The sequence below is a fragment of the Triticum urartu genome, chromosome 2 (genome assembly GCF_003073215.2).
Source record: "Triticum urartu cultivar G1812 chromosome 2, Tu2.1, whole genome shotgun sequence".
Classification (NCBI taxonomy): domain Eukaryota; kingdom Viridiplantae; phylum Streptophyta; class Magnoliopsida; order Poales; family Poaceae; genus Triticum; species Triticum urartu.
The window spans coordinates 619,578,283-619,596,662 of NC_053023.1; positions in this window are offsets into that span (position 1 = coordinate 619,578,283).

Sequence of the window (18,380 nt, forward strand, 5' to 3'; positions counted from 1 at the left end):
ATTTGTCTAAACCTCCGGAATTGATTACACACATGTCATATTCCACAAGTCACGCAGGACAGTGGAGATACAACTATTACAATACTAGTGATACTACTACTAACTCAGACAGCTCCGTAGTAGTCCTCATAGAAGTCACCTCCATAGCCTGGAAGTTCAACGTGATCATCCGAGAACAGACGGTCCTGAGGAGCCTGTTGACCATAGGGACTAGGATGAGGTCTTGGACCAACAAACGGTGGCCTACGGGGACCACGGGATGGGGTGATGCCTCCCACATCACGCCAATCCACCATGTCTGGCAGAGCAGATCTCACAGGATACAGATCCCTTGTATCCATACATCCAGCTTGCACCGCAGGTGCAAACCGAGTCAATGTGGCCCAATGATCAGCACGGGTATTGAAAAGCTCCAACCTCAAGGCCCGATTCTCTCGGTCCTTATCTTCGAGCATCTCGGCAGTGGTACGAGTTAATGAGTCCTCCTGGGTGGAGTCAGCATAGATAGCCTAGAGATACCCTTGCGCTCCCGGAAGTGAAGCTAGCATGTAACGGAAATCGGTGTTCCGAAGCAGGCCAGTCCGGACTCGCGTGATGGTCATCATGGAATAGGCAGCATCCTGCACAGCCATCTCAACAGTAACCCCGAGTCCATAGGAACAGTGAAGGGGCTCGGTAGATCCAGGATAAGAAAGAAATATCCTGACGGTGCAGAAATATTGGCTTTGATTAAAGTCGCAGAACTGCTCTTCGACAGTGTATTCGGGATACCAACGGTAACCCGTCTCGATCATTACCCGGACTAACATAGTAGTATGACCGGGCACGTCGAGGCACCGGGTCAGGTGAACCACTTGGTTTTGAGCACGGTTGGCCATTCTGAAAGCACAACCACAATGCAAAGACATTAGAATTTCTAGGGAAAATTGGACAGCATAACAGCTGTAAATGCTCAGAAAAAGATTTGAGACATCCACAACAGTCTGCAATACCACTCAACAACATCATATCAAGGTTCTGATCCAAATAGCAACATACTAAAATAGTAGAAACTGAACTAGGCTTGTAACAACAACCCTATAAGCTACTACGGATTAGTAACACGTGAACCTGATAGAAGAAGAGAGCCTAGTCCTTAACCCATGTTGAATGAGAAGAGAATGACTCAGATCAGAGGGCATAGGGTAAAGGAGTAAAAGAGCCTTACGTTCCCTCCCACAATCAATTCCCCTACATATAACTAAAGCATTTCTAGACTCGACATCGACCAGTTTGGCTCAACGAACCTACAGGCAGTCCGGCTGTGATGCCAACGCTGTCAGGACCCCGATTCCAAGCCACATCGATCTAGCCGGTAACACCTCATATCACTTTGCGGCCTCACGCACGGTATCCCACGGGTGTCGCCTTACCATGGCCGGGACCGTTTGCGCCTTTTGGCTCACGTATATGATAGTGTCGCTAGCATCCATATGACAGAGAACCCGGGCCAACATGGCTAGTTGTGAACCCAAAGTGGCACAGACCTATGGAGACAGGCATACATGAATCACATCGAGCATGTCGGTCATCAGCGAGTGATTCCGGGCTGTAGCACTAGGCTAACAGGACTCTAGGGAACCTGGGTTGTAGTAGGCTAGTCAGGACTCCAGATATCACCGCGTGACATTTCCCCGAAGGGACAGACATAGGAACTAAGTGAAACACATGCCGGCCAGTCAAGTGTCCTGAGCAGTAGTGCTGGGCTAGCAGGACTCCGGTGAACCGGGCTGTAGCGGACTACTATGGCTCGAGGAACACTAGACTACATTTCCCCATAAGAAAGGCTGCCAAGGATAAACAACTAGATTGTCGGATCCCACTCATACCAAGCATTTCAATCATACACACAATATGCCCGATATGAGTACATACAACATGGCATCACAACAAAACTCTACAAGTCAAGTACTTTATTTAAAGGCTCCAGAGAGCCATACATAACATGTTCATACAGATAGGGGTCACATGACCCGACACTCAAGTCATACAATCATACAAGCACAAGCGGAAGCAACTAGTCTGAGTACAGGCACTAGAAAGAAAGAAGGCTTCTCGAAGCGTGTCTATCTACATAGGGCCCTCCATGGCCAGGATCACCACCTGGGTGGCTAGTCACTCGTCGACGTCAAGGTCTATGTAGAACCCATCGGAGGGGGCGGTGTTGTCGTCTGAAAACAGTAATTAGGCAAACATGAGTACAAAGGGACTCAGCAAGTCTTACATCAGAACCTAATATACATGCTCATTCTCAAGAAGGTGGTGGGGTTATTGCAGCAAGCCAACTTTGACACTTGGCTAAGCTATCCTACGGAACTTCACTAGTAAAATAGTTTTCGCACACGGGTCCACTACTCACCAACACAATACTCCACCGTGGATCCTCCCTCGTTATCCTACGAGAGGGCCATCCTCGGTACTCACACTTATCTTGAGTTTTTTAGTAGTATCCATTAACTTGTCTATGAACTGTATAGGCAACCAAGTAGTCCTTTACCGCAGACACGGCTATTCGAATAGTTTTATACCCTGCAGGGGTGTACTTTGTCACACATGTTTCCACCACTTAGCGTCTGCACACGACATGTGCTCGGCAGACTTCAAGCGAAAACCGACGTGGGGGTAGACCACGACCTGACTAACCTCACAAGTCTCTAGTCTAGGTTTATCGCCTATTCAGGTTCCATCCGCAAGGAAATCCAGTCGGGGTGTCCTCAACGGCCCCAAACGATGTGTATAGGGTTCCCGAGACACCAAACGGGCGACTCGGTACACCGTGCCACGGTGTATCTACCGCATCATAGCCCACCCCTAGGGTCAGCGCTACGCACGGCCGCCAACACATAACCTACAAACACCAGAAACTAGTTGCAACTCCTGGACAGAGGACGAGATGGGTCAGTAAGTCGAGCGGGGTCATATTTCAGGGCCCAATGTGTGGTAGTAACTGAATCTTAAATCACGCATACAGATCTCAGTTCTTATGGACGGCCTCAATGAAACAACCCACCATGTACTCCTACATGGCCTCTCATCGATACCTTTATCAAAACATGTTCAACACATCCCTCATATTACCAACATAAGCATTTCACTCTAGCCCATCGCCCAGATGAACCAGACCTGACACAACTCTAAGCATAGCAGGCATAGCAAGGTAGGAATCACATACATGGCTCAATCAACTCCTACACATGCTAGTGGGTTTCATCTAGTTACTGTGGCAATGACAGGTCATGCAGAGGATAAGGGTTCAACTACCGTAGCACACAGCAGTTTGAATCGCGTTGTCTTAATGCAGTAAACAAGAGCAGAAGCGAGAACATGGGTTTGTATCGGAATGATCAATGGGTTGCTTGCCTGTTGTAGAGGTAGTAGGGTACTGCCCTTCAGACGGATACTCGGGGTTATCCTTGGAGGCAGAACCTACCACGAAAGACACACCGAACATAATCAACACATGGCAATATGCAACAGTATGATGCATGCTATGACATGGCAAGATGAAAGTGTCTTGGCCTAATGCAAGATAAAACAGAAGGGGATGAACTCATTTGAATTCAAAGATTCAAATATTAGCTCATTAAACATGGCCTTATTAGTGCATTACATTATTCTGCTTAAACATCAAGGTAAACTTGTTTTGTCATGCATGAAACCATTACAGATGGATAGATTGAATTTTTCTGATCATTTTTCATATATAAATCTTTGCATTTGGAGCTATGGTTGATTTTCTATGATTTTTAGAAGTTTTGACTATTTTTTGGAATTTCCTATTAAAGAATAAATCCAGTAATTGAATTAATGCGTCAGCATGACATAGGTGTGACGTCAGCGGTCAACTGGGTCGGCCAGGTCAAACCTGACTGGTGGGCCCTCTCTGTCAGTGACACACATAGTTAACATAATTAGATCAACACTAATTAGCTATCGGTGGGGCCTGGGCCCACATGTCAGTGACTGAACTAATTAAATTTAGTTAAAACTAATCCTAAACTAATTAGCAGACCGGCCCCACCTGTCATAGACTCAGGGGGGTCTACCTGGGCCCACACAGGGGGCAAACTGAGTCAAACTCGCCGGCGTTTAGCCGCCGGCGAGACCAGACGCGGCGGAGGGCTGCGGGTTTCGTGCTCCGGCAACCAAAACGACGGCAGAGAGCATCTACGCATAGCTGGGAGCAAGACGCATCGAGTGGTGGCAGTGGGTGGAGCTAGGGTGGCCGGAAACGTCGCCGGCGACGACCTTGGCAGCCGCCGGGGTTCGGGCAAGGCCGAAACTGAGGCTGCGGGGCACGGCTTGGCACGTGGAATGGTGCTACGTGCTCCTGTGGGTGCGGTGAGTGCGTTGGTCACAATGGTGTGGCCGGTGGGTGGCCGGAGACACGTTGGCGACGAGCTCGGCGGCGGCGGGTGCTCGGGTGAGCGTGGTATGGTGCACACGGTGCAGGAGGGGGTTAATGGAGAGGGGGAGGACGGAGCTGGGCTCACGGCGGTCACGTAGAGATGGACGGCACCGTCGGGGATGAGCTGATGCGGTGGCGACGACGAAGAGGATCTCCGGCGATGGCGGAGTCGGGCGAGGTTGTTGCAGAGGCTGCGGGGCAAGCGAGCGCTCGGGGCTCGGCTTCCTCGAAGGAGTGGAGGGCCGCGGAGCTTCTGGACAGGGTGGCTCGGCGCGGGGACGACAGAGAGCGCGACTACGGCGGTGAGACGGCGACAGGTGCGTCGGCCATGGTGCGGGGGAGCGAGGGAGAGAGGCAGGGGGCGAGTGAGGTGTCCGCGGGGTCGGGGCGGCGACGTGGAGCCTATCCAGCGTCCAGGCGCGTGACGCGGCAAGCTGCTGGCGCCGTGGCGAGCTCGCGCCCGCCGACGTCAGCTCTCTGCCTGCCTGGCGGAGACGAAGCAGCTGGCTGGCATGGGCCAGCACAGCGCTGGGCCGCCGGGTGGGCCGGCTGATGGGCTGTGGCCAGGTAAGTTCTCTCCCTCTCTTTTAATTTCTGTTTTTCTATTTTTATTTATTCTGTAACTGTTGGGCTTTATTAAAAATACTAAAACATTTCCAAAAATCCTGAAAATAATTGTGGGCTCTGTTTAGAATATTTCCAACAGCAAACATTTATTTCCAGAATTATTTGAGCATTAAATTATTTTATAGCATTTAAATGCCCAAAATCAAATACTTATGATTTAATTCAATGACCTTCTATTGACCTAGAAATTGTGCACCAATTTTGCCAGAGGTTCTAACCCAAGACAAAGAGGGTGAACTTTTTAGAAGGGCATTTCAGGTTTATTGAAAATAATTTTAGTAAACCCTAGTTGTTTCCAGGGGGTGTTGGGGTTTCTGGCTTCCCCATTTCAAATTTAAGAGGAATTTAAACATGATGCACACTCTAATGCTTGAACTAACTACGGTGTGACAGCCGTGGATGGAGTCGCGCCATGTCGGCTCGGGACCGAGCACCGACAGCACCATGAGATCGAATCAAGAAGAAAATGCGGCGATTAGTGTACAACCTCTTTGGTTGCACCGGTTAGGCCTCAGCTTCATCCGAGGAAACGGTGATGATGCTGCTCTTCCGGTGGTGCAGGTGAAGACAGCGGTGTGGGAATGGAGGTGGTGCGAAAGACGAGGGGAACGTCGGGGCAGCTCCTTGGAGGTGGAGGACGGGGTGGCTGAATCGGCGGGACGACGAGATCGACGACGGATCCTCATCTGGTACGGTGGCTGAGGGACGTCGAGGTGTTGCTGTGGACGACGTCATCGGGGAAGAGGCTCCGGCTGGGTGGCGGACGGAGGAGGTGTGGGGCTTCGCGGGTTTTCATGGCCTCGGTGTACGAATGGGTGGGCGGATGGGATGGGACTGTGGAAAAATTGGTTAGGGTTGCGCTTGTCTGAAATGTGGGGTAAGTTACAAAAGTACCCCCACCGATTTGAGCTAGGTGGTTCTTTCAGTTCAGGGGTATCAAGGGAATTTCGTGTGTCGAGATTTTGCAGGAGGTGGGAGTTTTCGAGCGTGTTGTAATTTTGGGATAGCAAGGCGCGGGTTGAGATGGAGGGAGTTTTCGGAGCACAACGAGACAAAGATATATCTTTAATATTTCGGGGTAACAAGGCGCGGGTTGAAGAGGCGGGAGTTTCGCAGCACGATAGACGGAGATGCTAGCTTGAAATTTCGGCATAACAAGGCACGGCTTGAAGTTTTGGGGGAACAAGCTTAACGTGTACCCAAAAAAGACAATTCGCACCTCATCACTAGAGAGAGCCATGTCCTATTTTACTATAATACTAGAAATGCATTAAAATACAACAAAAAACAAAAAAATCGGGACAATAAACATAACGTGTACAGTACCAAAATAATTTGCACTTCCCTCCACAATAAAAAAACAATGTGTGTTGTCTAGCATATGGACTAATGAGTACATTTTCCCTGTTTGAATGGGATTGTACTCAGGTTAGTTATACAACCATCTAAATATTATCTTCACAACACATGACATGAATATAGGAGAAGTAAATTCCTATATAAATACGAACTACATGTACATACGATCTCAAATTCAAATATATGTATCCATTTTATGTTGAATTCAAATCATAGTACATGTATGATCTAGCTAGATGTTCAGAATCTAAACCATGTATGATACTACGTACAATGTGTTTAACACACACAACACACACAAACACCATTTAGACTAGTAAGGTACACGTGCATTGCACGCATGAGATTTGGCAACCAAATTATGAATAAATACCACATTATAGCATGTAAGCTTTGAGTCATGTATGCATGATGTAGATGTTCGTTTAATTCTTATAGTTCATTTCATTCAAAATCATCTAGTTTTTATAAGAAAGCTAATCTATTTTAAGATTCATGGAATTGTGCGTTGTAAAGCATAAAGTAAAAACAAATAATGGCAAATCATGTAGAAAAAATTTGGGTAATTATGATACGGCAGATTCTAGAACAAAGAAGAAGTGCTTCTGTTTTGAGGTTTGTGCATTATGCTTAAGTTCAACCATGGAGTCTTCTAGATTGTACATGTGGCAAAATCTGGTGGAATCTAGATGATATCCAACGGCCAGTAGTGCTCAAATTTGCCATCTCTGCACCATCGGATTGGCTTCATCCAACGACCATCTTTCAAAGTTAAAGTTATCCGCACACTATATAAAAAATATAATATATAATATATAGGGGTATAGATATAGATATGTGATGCGAAAGCCACCCATCATCTCCAATTAGAATAGTGTGTCCATGCACGGATGCAATGTGGCCAAACGATGTCTGCCATCGGTATCTCAAATTCAAATTAGTCTGACCTTGTTCAATGTGTATACAGTACAACATGCTCATTTCCAAACCACACCACGCATATCTCAGTTATATTCATGCATGCATGGGTTTCAAACATCATGATCTCTTATTCAAATATTTGAATTCAACTTTACATTGATTATGACCTCACCTAGTCTTTTACACCCACACAATCGTCTTCTCTTTAAAATTATACCACTAACTTTCTCTCATGCATGCACACACACTACCAGTCGGCATTATCCATCGAACACATGCAATCTTTTCTTCAGGTCAGTCTCCCATGCATGCACAGACACACACACCTCCCCCTCTCCATCATATCGGGCATTCTTTATCTCTCACGTGCATGCGCAACGATCGATGTTCCTCTATGTGTGTGTATATATAGCTAGGTCTTTCCCAGTTTTCCACACAAACCGATCAATCTATATATCTAGCGAGGTATCACCCTATTTCCCACCTCCACATCGATCAATCTATATCTCTCTATATAGGATTACATAGCTAATACACCCACATTAATTATATATCCAACGTCCCCCTCTCATCATCCATGCCTTCCGCTTGATCTCTCAGACGCGCGCACAGTGGCGAAGACAGGGGCAGCAAGGGCCCCCCCCTAACATCACTATGTATCGAGGCTAATATGAATGTGATCATTAGACAACTGCTGGTAAAATGGTTTAAGTTGATGAATTGGCCCTCCTCGTAAAGGAATAGCCATGCTTGCCCCCCTAGCTCATTTATTTTTCATGGCTCCGCCACTGCGCGCAACAATGCACGTTCTCGCCCCCTCTCTTTAAATATCGATCTCACACTTGTGCACTCCTTCATAGTCTCCCTTCACTTGGCCCCTCGCACCATATTTATCCCCCACCGGATTTTGCCACATGTACAATCTAGCAGACTCCATGGTTGAACTTAAGCATAATGCACAAACCTCAAAACACAAGTGCTTCTCCTTTGTTCTAGATTCTTCCGTATCATAACTGCCCAAACTCTTTTTCTAGTTGAATTGCCATTATTTAATTTTACTTTATGCTTTAGAACGCACAATTCGATGAATCATAAAATAGATTAAGGGATTCTTTGATTCAAAGGATTCTCAAAGGAATTTTGGAGGATTCTAATCCTTAGGAATTTTTCCTATCTTGGTTGTTTGATTCATAGGATTGTAAACCATAGGATTTTTTACATAGGATTCATTTGAACTAGATTTCATAGGAAACATCCCATCCACTCAAACATCTTTGAAAGAATCCTTCGGTTTTTCTATGCACAATCAAACACTCGTACAATCCTGTACGATTCAAGACGACATTCCACTCTAATCCCATGTTTTTCCTATTCCTGTGTTTTGGAAATCCTACGTATCAAAGAGGCCCTAGATTTTTTATAAAAACTAGTTGATTTTGAATGAGATGAACTATAAGAATTAAACGAACATCTACATCAGGCATATATGACTCAAGTGTGGTATTTATTCATAATTTGGTTGCCAAATCAGATGCGTGCAATGCACGTGTACTTTACTAGTACTTCGAGTATGTGCAAAACACGTAAATTAGAATTCCAATGGCACGTTACGCAGTGTCTCTATTACAGTTCATGAAGCCACGTGGCATATGTGGAGGCGTTGTCGCGACCTCCTTGTGTGGATTAATTACATTAACGTGCTTCTGGTTTCAGAAAAATGTACTCGTCCTCTCTGAGGCACACTAGCGGTACATGCACGAAGGGAAGATGTGCACGCACGCCACGCATGCACTCATTCCCTCGCACGCACACGCGGGTACATGGGGGACGCATTTTTGTATGAAGATCCACCCCATGTGATAATTTGATGCATGTAAAGTCCTTCACTTCATTGATGGTCAATTAATACAGCACATGCAAATTGAGTGGACGTGAGGGAGAGGAACAAAGACATTACTACTCCACTGCGTGCATGTGAGTAGTAAAATCATGGGTTGCTACTTCCATTGGTCTCCTTCATATGTTGTCCCAATTTTTGACCATATTTTTAAGTAACATAATATTTATGCATGTCATAAAAAGTGGCACAAAAAAGGGGGCCAATAAACCAGGAAGCAGGTAGGATGATCAATTTTTGCCAGGGCTACTGTTGTGGCCTTTGTATTTAAGTATGGACAGAGTGGAGTAGTACTATCTTTATCTTAGCCTCGTATGGCTCTCCCAGTGCCTAGGATTGCCTCCCCGCCTCGCCCACCAGATCCCGCCATGGAGGATCCAGCCATGGATAATCCCTTAGATCCCAGGATCCCGCGAGCTGCCCTCTCGCTGCAACCCGCAGCACTACCGCCTTTGAGTGAAACTCACATGTGTTTTAGAGGGGATCCATTATTCTGGAATCGCATATCGGTGGCACCGGAGGACATGCCAGGGCTGCATTTCAGGTGGTGGGCAGCAAGGGAAAATCGAATCGAGGAAGCGTCACATCGATTAGAGAGAAGTTCCAAGGAGCTGTGCCTGGCATAGCACAAGGCGGAGGTGCAAGTCGATCTCAGGGGAGAGATGCTGAGGGATGTCAGCATCTGTTAGCGTCACATTGATTTCGAGCTAGGGGTAATGGCATAGATCATATTCACGGAGTCGACTGCGGAGGAAAGAACGCGCATGCCTGCGCAATGGCATGAGCAGCCGGTGCAACTGTTCAAATGGGCAGCAGGAGAAGCCAAATCCCGGGACCAGTTGTGGTGGCGCTGCTGGGCATGCAGCGTAGGCGAGGTGAGCTGCCCCTCCTTCCCCGTCAGCGATGCAGTGACCTAGTCAGTTGCTACTGCAGTGAAATTGCAACGCCATGTCGGTTTGCAACCTTGACAATCACTCCATCTATATGTATTGTATTCCTGTGAAAATGCTTGGCCGTTTGGAAAAAGATGGTAATTGATTTATTACTAGTTTTAGAATGCTTGGTCGTGACAATCAACCGAAGCCACAACCAGAAGTCTCCATCGCGTAATACTTTATGGTCGGTCACACCAATAGACGGTCAGTCAGACCCGCATCTCACCGAAGGGACATGCATCGGCTTGGTCTGACATGTACAACCAGTTACATCACTGACTTGTGCGACCGCATTTGAGCAGTGTAGTACTCCCTCTATCTCAGTTTACAAGTCTTGCACGTGTACCTAGGTCATTAATTTGACCAACTTAATAAGAGGCATACATTACGAAAAATATATCATTGCAAACTTCAAATATTCTATTTTTTTAATGATATATATTTTATGTTAAACAATTTATTTTATATAAGTTACATTGACGACCTAGATACACGTGCAATCCTTGTAAACTGAGATGGAGGGAGTACTTGAAATTTATGTTCCACTAAACTCATCGGGAGCCGTTTCAGGCCTCGAAACCAAAACCATCAATTAATCTTTACCTTGTTCCCATCACGTTCCAAAGTACTAGTGCTATAATTAAGTGCAAGCCAGCTCACACCTACTAGTACATACCAAACCTAAACGTGTTCCCACTATGCAGGTTTTAGTACTAGTGCTAGTACTTAGGTTATAAAAAGGGGAACTACCTAACCGAAAATTACTTTACCTTCCTCCTCATAAGTCCTTCTTCGTTCGTCCTTGCCATGGCCGGTGTGCAAAGCTCTAGGTCGAGAACGACTTGTAACAAGGGAGCGGCAACCAAGGCTATTGGAAAAAAGAGGGCTCGCCGCCTCGCAGAGACCTCGAAAGATCTCTCACGGGCAGGCGATGGCTCCCAGGAGCGCCCTAGCTGCGGAGGCAAACATGCCGGCATGTCCAATTAGCTCAATAAGCACCTCAATAAGCAGAAGGAGTTCATCCACGACTTGATGGAGCTGCTGAAGGAGAGCCTCGATGACATGCCCATTGAGCTCAATTTGTAGGGGGAGTTGACCGCCGGCTTGGTGATGCTGCTGAAGAAGAGCATTGCCTTGAAGAAGAAGGCGACCAGTGAAATCTTGCAACTTCAGGAGGACAAGGCAAAGCTCTGCCACGAGCTCAACCTGCTAAAGGAGGAGAATGCCGGCTGGAAGAAGCTGCATGAGAATAGTAGTTCCTCGATGAAGATGCTGCAGGCCCTAGTCATGGAACAGAAGGAGGAGTTGGTGAAGCTCCGCATCGAGCACCCGGCTTCTATCAAATTATGTAATGCGGCCGTGGAACAAATGATGAAGGCTTGCGTCGAGAAATCCCGCGTCATGGACATAGTGAAGAAGATGCGGAGGAGACGTCCAAGGAGATGGAGGTCATGGAGGCGATGAAGAAGCAGTTACGACTTCATGGCCAGCAACCCTTCATGTAGTAGAGAGCAGCGCCCCAGTCTTGTGTGTGTGTGTGTCCTCCTTCTTTTTGGGTGGTGATAATCTTCCTTCTTCTTTTGATCATGTGTTTCTTCTTTTGCATTGGGTGTTTCACCGCACGTGTCATGTTCTCTGCGAGGTATGAATAGAACAATGCTAACAATGAGATGACTAGCAAATTAGATCATTTTTATCGCCATATGGCACTGGGCTATCGTGTTTCGTGCTCCTCTGTCGTACTCCAGTGGAAAACTTGAGTATACCGCATGGTTCTTTGCTCCTCCTCAGGTCATCAGCACATTTATACGAGCAGTCAAATCACAAGGCCCCGCCTTCCAGTAGTAATGAGCCGTTAAATCACAAAGGCCCTCGCCTCTCTTGAAACCGACCAAGCTAGACTGCCCCGCCCTCTAGCCTTTTAAAAAATGTATACTTTTGTACAGTAGTAGTACCGATGGATTACACCATGGAGCAAAACTAACAAGATGAAATTAAAGAAAAAAGGTGGTACATATAGAGAGTGCTCATCGCCAAATTATGCATATACTACTATTAAAAAAGCTAATACGTGCTTAAATGGGATGCTAAATTCTATTAAAGAAATTAGCATACCTATTTAATTCTTGGGTTCTTATTATTTCTGCCACTAGTTGTGTATCACTACTCAGTTTTGCCATTGGAAGTTACAACTACTCAAAAATGACATCGGTCCGTGAGATGCCTGCTCAAAAATGCAATTAGATATCTCAAAAATGTCAGCGTTAAGTTAGATGTTTGTTCAAAATGCCATTAGACACTGTTATTTTCATGTCAAACCCGTTGACCATATTATATGACGAAAATAAGCCGATTCTCACAATGATAAGTGTGGCCCCGCTTGTCAGGAGTAACCAAGCGAATAATTTTATAGGAAAATAAGAACGTTGTTGGGATCAAGTAGGCCCCACACTTTATTTTACTGTAGTGTGATAGAGGGAGAGCTGGCATGTTGGTCCATCGGTATTTATGTCATTATAACATGGCAAAAGAGATTCGAGTCACAATAATGGTGTCCAGCACAACATACCCCTCAAATAAAACTAAGCACCCTGAAATTCTTTGACAAAACTAAGCACCCTGAAATTCATTGACAACTAAACTGTTGGCTATATGATGTTGGCCATATACATTGTACGTATATAATGTGAAGAAACGAGTGGTAGTACTATACAAACTAAAAGATGAACTGTAAGAAATACTATTATGTACTTACTGAAGAGTTAAAGTAAGGAGAAGAAACATAACATAGTTCTGTTGGGGGCTCAGCAAAACACACCCCTCAAATAAAACTAAGCACACCTGAAATTAAACTAAGCAACTAATCTGACAAACACTGCATTAGAACCACCATGAGCAACGACACTACCACCTTACTCGGACTCCTCGTCCACGTCCTCGACTTCATCCTTGTCGCTCTTCCTCTTGGCCGATACTTCTTTGCTTGAACCGCACACTTGGCTCTTGCTCTTCATCCAACCCTTGTAGATATTGAAACAATGGTAGCCGTCCATTGCAGCGTAGTGGATGTGGTCTATATCTAGTACATTCCATTTCCATGCATGATGAAACTTGGGCGGAGGTTTCTGCAGTTTACCGTACGAAGGATGAACCATGGCTCCTGCTAGGGTCAGCATTGAAGGCTGATCACAGGAGGGCACCAGCCCATTCTTCTGGAGGTCGAAGGGGTTGCCTACAACAAGGCCTATCAAACCCAGGACTGTCCTTTCGTTCGTAAAGTCTACAGTAACAAATTTGACTAGGCCGCCCTTGAGGAAGTTCTTAAATTCCTCGCACTCAACATCGGCATGGCATATGTGGTAGACCAAGCATAAGTCATGCACGCAAACCTATATCACGACAGGCTGCATCTTCTCATCCTCCTTTAGATTCTTCTCTTTGTCCATGGTTGTGGTGTACTCAACATCTAGCCTAGCGACCCACTCATCATTTGAGTTTTCAAACATGCGTCTGAAGCGAGCAAGGCATCCTTTCACCATCGCGGAAGAACGGGTGTAGATGAGGTCGAACTCATCACCGGTGATGGTTCTAACCTTGTACTCACCGCTGATCATGGAGATTTGGGACGCCATGTGTTGGGATATGACTACCAGGTATGACCCGCCCGGGAGGGGACGGGTCAACTACAAATGGCAGTTTACATAAATAAAGCCCAAGAGTATACAAGATGACGGTTTATGATTAGGCTTATGATAGGCCCAAGCCAGGAGGCGGCTCATGGCCCGTAAGTATAAACCGCCATGTATGAGTAGACTTGTAATGCAAGGCATGTAAGATACGTCGCCGAGCCAGACACGTTGTATGAGCCGTTCGGGACTCTGTAGGCCGCAGGGTGCCAACCCGTGTATATAAGGGGACGACCCAGCGGTGACTTAGGGCAAGAAACCACAGATCGAGAGCCAAGTCAAGAGGATTCTCTCCTTGGTCATCGAAACCTAGCAATACCATAACAGCTGGACTAGGCCTTTACCTTCACCGCAAGGGGCCGAACCAGTACAAACCTCTCGTGTCCTTTGTCCCGATTAATCCCTTTAAGCTTCCTAGTTACGATGGCTCCACGACTAAGTCCTTTCACTAGGACATCTACCGTGACAATTCCACGACAGTTGGCACCCATCGTTGGGCCAGCGCATGGTGGATTTGAGTTCTTGAAGGGCAGCTTCGAAGGGCTCAAGGGATACGCTGTGGGCCGGATGACCAAGAGTCATTGCGGCAAGCTCTACATCGACGATGCAGGCTCAGTTGAGTACGGGTATCGGGTCCCCTTCGGCGGGATCAACGTCTTCATCGGCTGGATCGGCGAGCCGGGTCCTGAGCCGGACATCTACACCAACATCATCGAGACGGCTCAGCGCGCGAGACCCGCCCGGGCTCAGCCGGCTAAGAAGTGGGCCTTCGTGGGATGCATCCATGGAGGGGAATTTTCTGAAAGTTCTGTGTCTGGTGGCGAGACGACCGTGCAATCTGATGGCGAGTCATCCACGGGTGAGACAGATTCGTTGTATCAACGGCAAGATGGTGGGATTGGGGGCTATTCCGATGGCAGAGTTATTCCGGACCCCTTTGAGCCACTGAGCAGAGCGGGGATCTTCATGACTGGCACACAGCCCGCTCAAAACTCTACGGCTGTGGCATCAATGACCACCGGGTCAGCAGCGGCGGGGGCAGGAGGCCCCGTGCGCCCGCCGACTCAGGTGCTGATGGATCTCATGGATAGGATGACAACCCTGTTGACTGCCGTGGTTGAACCGGCGGATCAAGCTGTGGCATGGTTGCATGAGGAAGTAGCACAAGCCAAAGAAAACTTAGCGACGGAGGACGTCGGGATGGCTACAGAGCGGGCGGCTTTGGATGCTCGAGCTCAACAGCTTCAATCAGAGGCTTTTCGGCTCACGATGGATCTGAACGCATCAAACGAGGTCATGAGGAGAAGGCACAAGAAGACTCAGTCACGTCTACCTTTGACTTATGATCCTAGGAACCTCTTCTACACACCCGGTGCAGGTCCCAGTAACCCGCCAGAGGTAAACCGAGTCGCAACACCCGGGGCTGGGGCATCGGTTCAGCCCCGGGTTATGGAACCCCCTCGTGTGAATACTGCTCCGCCTCATTATACGCCGACACCATCGGGTCATTTTTATAACCATTTGGAGAATCTAATCGCTGCATCGGCACGTTTGGCAGCTCTCTCGATGGAGGGCGACTCTCCGACGGTGATCGAAACGTGAAGGGTCAGAGAACTTCTTCCGATGGCTCTGGCATAGCAGGAGGCATAGTCTTGTAGTTGAGACAGGATTCATTCGACCCCTCGCCCAAGCCGGAGTCCAAGCTATAGCAGGCATATGGATTCAGCAGTCGTATCAAGCAATGCCCAGCGCCGTAACCAGCCGCGCAGGCATGACCCGGCGCGTGATGGAGCTCTTAACTTGGTTGACCAGGATAGGATCCGCCAAGAGGCTGAGCGGGCGGTTCAACAGGCAGCTGAGCAGGTGGCTCACCAAGCTTTTTCGGTTTATCTGACGACCTCTGTTGAAGCAGGTGTGGCCACAAGCACGGGGAGTGTCCCTTGCTTGGTGCCAGCTCTGCGTAATGAGTGCTTGCCAAAGGATTTCAAGGGGCCTCGGAAGGTGCCTAATTACACAGCCGACTTACAGCCCAGGGCATGGATTGAAAGTTATGAGATGGCCATGGAATTGCTGGAGGTCAGTGACGCAACAATGGCTAAGTACTTCACTATGATGCTGGATGGAATGGCCCGCACTTGGTTAAAGGGACTGCCACCTAATTCCATTGGTTCCTGGGCCGAGTTAAAGGCCCGGTTAATTCAGAACTTCAAAGATACATTCAAGCAGCCCATGTCGATTGTGAACTTGACTAATTGCAAGCAAGAGGAAGGTGAGTCCACGACCCATTGGGTGCGCCGAGTAAAGGAAATAATACATTCAACTGATAAGATGGATGCCGGCTTCGCGGTCTTAATGTTGGAGAAAAATTGCCGCTTTGAACCTCTGAAACAGAAGCTGGGGCGGCTCAAGCGCGATTGTAATGACATGGGCCAGCTGATGGCGGCTCTAGTCAAATACGCCGACTCTGATAGTACCAAGGATCCCACGTCTGATGAAGAAAAGATATGGAAGGGAAAGAAGAATGACAACGCTAAGGGTCTTCAGCATATCAAGGCAAATCAAGGAGGCAATAATAAGCGTAAGGCTGGCGGCAGCTTGGAGTTTGTAGGAAATGCGCAGGGCAACAATCAACAACGTAAGGGGAGGCCACCTCCTCGGTCAGGAGGGTCAGGTCCTACCCTCGAGCAGTTACTAAAGGAGCCATGTCCAAGACACGGCACCCGGGAGAAGACGGCCACCCACCTATGGAAGGACTGTACGATCATGAGGGCTTTCAAGAATTCTAGCATGTTCGATGGTAATCATGGCACGGGCAGCGGTTCAGGCGGTGGCGGTTTTCATGGCCCGGGCAGCAGTTCAGGCGCTGGCGGTTCTCATGGCCAGGGCCCTCAAGGTAATCAAGGCGGTTATAATTAGCAATCTGGCAAAGGAGGTCAGCAGCAGCAGCAGCAATCCGGGTATCAGAGTAACCCAAAGCAGCTAAGTAGTGGGCAGTATCACGTATTCACCACCAGTTTATGCAAAAGGGACTAGAAACTTCATAAGAGGGGAGGGGGCAGACAAGACGATGGCTCTCCATCCACCCACCCACCCCTCCCACCTCCGGCCTAGGTTCTCCGGCGATCTCCTCTTCTAGCCAGTGAATTTTGCTTCTGATCCACCCATCTTCTCCGGCGGCATCTGATCTACACGTCTATACCCATTTCATATGGGTCCTTCTGGTGGATCGACGTTGGATCTGGATTTTTCGGTGGGCACCATCTTTGAGGACAAGGTTTTCAAGCATTGTGGGAGATCTATTCATTCCACGGATGGCACAGGCCATTTCATTATGGTCGTGTCTTTCAGCAGACATATATTCCATCTTAACGATGATTCTGTGGCGGCTGCATTGGAATCAGCGATTGGGGGTTTGGCAATTGAATTTTTAGTGCAACTCATCCGAGACAAGGTATTCTCCTTTTTTGTCTCATGCAAGCAAGTTGGCCTATGCATTTTCCAGTTGCGATCATTTGCGTGTCCACAATTCAAATGCTATTTTCATCTTTGGGGGAATGGTGGCCCTAATTGGACTCGTGATTTTAAGATCTGGAAAAAGGAGTGTGACGCTGAGTGGATCCTTGTGAGTCCCTCTAAGAAGTGTGCCACTTTGGGGTTACTAGCTATGCATAAACCCCCGGCTAAATCTTCCTTAAGATCGCGTTCGTCAATCCGGAAGAATATTTCTTTCACCACGTTCCAGCAATATCCTGCTTGCAAGGGTTACAGGTACCCTGCCTCACAGTCTGAGCTGGACGTGCTCTCTGAGGCCGGATATGTCGTGAACCCCCGGGAGAAAGTGATCGTGCCCCCACCGCCGGTGGCCAACCTCCAGTGGGCGGTGGCGACGCCGTCCATCTCTTTCGGGACGATAAACGTCCCTGCCATGAACACCGCCATCATATCCGAAACTGCACCCACCCAGCTAATTCAAATTGAACATGTTCCAAAAGACCTGGTAACACGTGATCTGATTGCATCGGAATCAGCCCAACTTGGCTGCATGGCCCAGCATGGGTCACCAACCCAACATGGATCTCCAGCTATGGGTGGGGATGTCACGGGCCAATCTCTTACGGCTCAGCCATCGCAGGATATTTTGGAATTTTCTGTTGCCACAGTTGGATTATCTGCTCAAGCTGTTATCGACGAACAACCACCTGATCTTACAAATGGTGCTGCTCAACTTAACGATCTCATTGATGATATGGTTTTCAAGGTTTGGAAATGCCAGAATAGTTTATCTTTGCTGCACTATACCAATTCGTGCACCAGTCCTATTTGATGCCGCAGATGCTTTCGGCTGGGTCATCGAGCCAAAGGGTGCTCCGACGTGGGTTAATCCTACTCCCCCGGACCGATCAGCTGAGATTTTCTCACCCGACGCCTCGGTTTCCCACGCAGCCAGCCATGTTGGGGCTTTGTCCAGTCCCATCACGCCATCACTTCCACCATTGCCTGCCGAGCCA